This window comes from Octopus bimaculoides, chromosome 28, assembly GCF_001194135.2.
Source record: "Octopus bimaculoides isolate UCB-OBI-ISO-001 chromosome 28, ASM119413v2, whole genome shotgun sequence".
Classification (NCBI taxonomy): domain Eukaryota; kingdom Metazoa; phylum Mollusca; class Cephalopoda; order Octopoda; family Octopodidae; genus Octopus; species Octopus bimaculoides.
In genome coordinates, this window is record NC_069008.1 from 10,049,558 (window position 1) to 10,053,560 (window position 4,003).

General features: G+C 32.1%; 1 protein-coding gene across 3 annotated transcripts in view; it reads left to right on the plus strand.

Moving 5' to 3' along the window:
- The window catches only part of LOC106870703 (coiled-coil domain-containing protein 1), a 299,527-nt gene that overhangs the window by 180,596 nt on the left and 114,928 nt on the right, over window positions 1-4,003 (plus strand). The gene's annotated exons all lie outside the window — the stretch shown is intronic.

Sequence of the window (4,003 nt, forward strand, 5' to 3'; positions counted from 1 at the left end):
TATATATAGAGAGAGAGAGAAATAATACATTTCTAAATCTCTCTGAGAGATTCAGAAATGTATTATTTCTATTTTTGAAGTCAGTGAATGTGTTTCACTAGAATTATTATATGTTTACGAGAGCTTAACAGGCATCTCCAACTAGCAGGCCATTGCTACTCCAGACTGATGACGAGCAAAGACTCAGAAACATGTCTCTGGATGCTGGCTAGGCTAGGTAGAGGAGTTTGTCTCCCCCTTGCAAACATAAGGACACAGGAAATGTGTCAAGACCGACAGGAAGTGGTGCTGCTTCCTACGGCTAAATAGCAGTAGTATTATTCCCTTCATGGGACTGTCGCATTAGGTTGACAGCATACAACTACTTTATACATAATGTATACATCCTGTATACATAATGCAGCTTTTTCAATTGCATGAACTAAAAGTCAGACGGGATAAAAGCAGGTAGTAATTTTACCTTGTCCTTATTCTTAATGCAAGTTTTGAAGAGTGCAGTTCGATTTTAACAGTTATTTTTGGAAAGTTATAGTGGAAGTGTCAAAGGACCATATGCAGCATATTTTGCTCTATGAGTTCAATAAAGGCAACAATGCAACGGAATGTGCAAGAAATATTAATGCAGTATCTGAGGATTGGACAATAAGTGTAAGCCAATGTTAATGGTGGTTCCAGAGATTCTGCTCCGGAAACTACAGCCTAGAAGACGATCCTCATCCTGAAAGATCTGTAGAGCTCAATGAAGACATCCTGCAAACCCTGGTGGAACAAAACCCCATTGCAACTGTTGAGGAACTAGCAGAAAAGCTTACATTTGTTCATTCAACCATTCATCTACATCTGCATACTACCAGGACAGTCAGCAAATTGGGTGAATGGATTCCTCACAAACTTTCCAAGTCTAATTGCACACAGAGAGTGAATGTGTGCTCTTCTCTGATGTCATGCCTCATGAACGAACTTTTTTTAACTACATACTGACTGGTGATGAGAAATAGGTTATCTATCAAAATGTCAAGCGCCAAAGACTGTAGGTACGTAAAGGAGAAATACTGGCACCCCAGGCTAAAGAAGGTCTTCACCTATGTAAGATATTAACTGTTTGGTGAGATTTGGAAAGGTTTAGTCCACTTTGAACTTTTAAACCCAAACCAAATGATAACAAAGGAGATCTACTGCAAGATATTCACATGTTATCCATTACCCACTATAACAATCTATAAACCCCTAACCCAGGCATAAAATAAAATAAAACTCAGTCAGCTGTGATGATTCTAAAATACAAGACATAAAAAACTTAATGGTATATCTTTTTCCTACCCCTCTGAAGAGATTTTTCCTAATTGATTTTAAAAGAGATTTTAGTAATTGCTATTTAATCTTTAAGGCTTAACTGAAACTGCTGTAAGGGACTATGTTTGATTTTGCAGATAATAAATTTTTATTAAATGCTATATCGCCATTTACTTGCTTTCTTTTGAATGATTATAAACCACGATTTTTATGAAATTCTATTGTTTTATGAATATTATCATTCACAACAAATATTAGGTATTGAACCAGTAATTCATTGGATGATACCATTCCTTAATGATGGTAATTTAACCCTAATTTAACCTCTGATCAAAAGTATGTATGTATGTGTGTTTGTGTGTATGTATACATGTACATATATATGTGTGTGTGTATATATATATGTATATCTATATGTGTATATATATGTGTATAACCTCTGATCGAAAGTATGTATGTATGTGTATGTACATATACATGTAAATATTTGTGTGTGTGTGTGTGTGTGTGTATATATATGTATATCTATATGCGTATATATATATGTGTATATGTATATATATATATGTGTGTGTGTATATATATGTGTGTGTATATACTCTTTTACTTGTTTCAGTCATTTGACTGTGACCATGCTGGAGCACCGCCTTTAGTCGAGCAAATCGACCCCAGGACTTATTCTTTGGATGCCTAGTACTTATTCTATCGGTCTCTTTTGCCGAACTGCTAAGTTACGGGGACGTAAACACACAACTATCGGTTGTCAAGCGATGTTGGGGGGACAAACACAGACACACAAACATATACACACACATGCATATACATATATATACATATATACGACGGGCTTCTTTCAGTTTCCATCTACCAAATCCACTCGCAAGGCTTTGGTCGGCCCGAGGCTTATAGTAGAAGACACTTGCCCAAGGTGCCACGCAGTGGGAGTGAACCCGGAATCATGTGGCTGGTAAGCAAGCTACTTACCACACAGCCACTCCTACGCCTATATATATATATATATATATATATATGCATAAATGTGTGTGTGTGTATATATATATGTATATACATGTGTGTGTGTGTGTGTGTGTGTGTGTATAAATATAAAATTAAATAGGTACAATTGACAATCCAATAATTTATTTATATTATAATATAACATAAACAAATATTAAAACATGAAAAGGCCAACAATTTGTTTCGACTTATATACATTTTTTGATATATAAACAATTCTCTTATATATAAGTCTCCTCAGAATCAGAGTTTAAAGATAGACGAAATTCCGTGTGAAAGGATGCCTGGATTGTAAAAAATTAATTCAAATGCCTATTAGTGTGAACATTAGCTATTATATAACAATTACAATTAAAAACAAAAAAATTTTAACGGACAAAATAATTAACTGTAATCTACGACCATCGAAATATATTTCTATATATCTCAAATAATATTAATCCAAACTTGTTTATGTCTAAGATAATATTTCGCTATTATAACATACAACAATATGCTGTATGTTATAATATGTTATATTATAACATACAACAATAATATTATATGTGTATATAATTAGGTATCAGGGTCTTGCTTTATCTAGAACTGTAATCAAATGTGTAAAAAATATAAATGATAATTATATCTTTAATATGTAATAACTCTTCTATTTATTTAAAGTTATTGATATAAAAAAAAAATATTATTTAAAGTAACTAATAGAAACGTTCTATAATTATTGTTTTTCGGAGGGATAATTTCATAATAAATATGAATAGAAACCTAATAAAAAATCTTTTGTTTGCTTACTTAATTTATTGTAGGGAGAATTCCATAATAAATATGAAGATAAACTTATGGCTGTAAACGCTATAACCTATATACACCATAGATATAGATTTTGGCTATAATAATGGATATCAACATATTACTATTTTTTTTGGAAGTAACCGGATTTGGAGTTACTTAAATAAGGATTATTATTCGTATATTATGGAAGGGAGAACTCTAAATAAGTAAAAAATTTAGTAATATAACAAAACAAGTATTAAGGATTGCTCACTTTAAAATAATTGATATTGTTATTTTTAAATTATATGACTATAAATAGTATATTTACAAATTTTATAAATTCTTTGAGAATTAACAAAATAATATTGTTCTAATAAGAATACAAGTTATAAACTATACAATACTGTGTGTATGGGTTTTTGTGGCTATGTACTGTGTCACAAGCACACATACGCAAATGAAGACTGAAACAAATGACCATATACACACATACACACTACACTTTACACAAGTACACATATGGAGACACACATCCATACACACACACACATAAAACATAAACCCGAGCACACAAATACACAAACACATGAATATGCAGAATACATACATATTAACATACATACATATATACATATGCACACACACATACATACATGCATACACACACTTACATGCATGCATACATACATACATACATGTGTATGTGCACACACACTGACCCACACACATGCGCACAAACAAACAAAAAGAACACAGCACAGATAATGAACAGAGTCAAAGATTATAGAAAAGGTTGAAAGACACAAAAATTTTAGGAAAAATAAATAAATAAATGAGTGGAAACTTTACCCGTGAGTGTGTTAAACAATAAGACACTAAAAGAGAATGACTCTCCCCAGACACAACAAAATATGCTTCAACA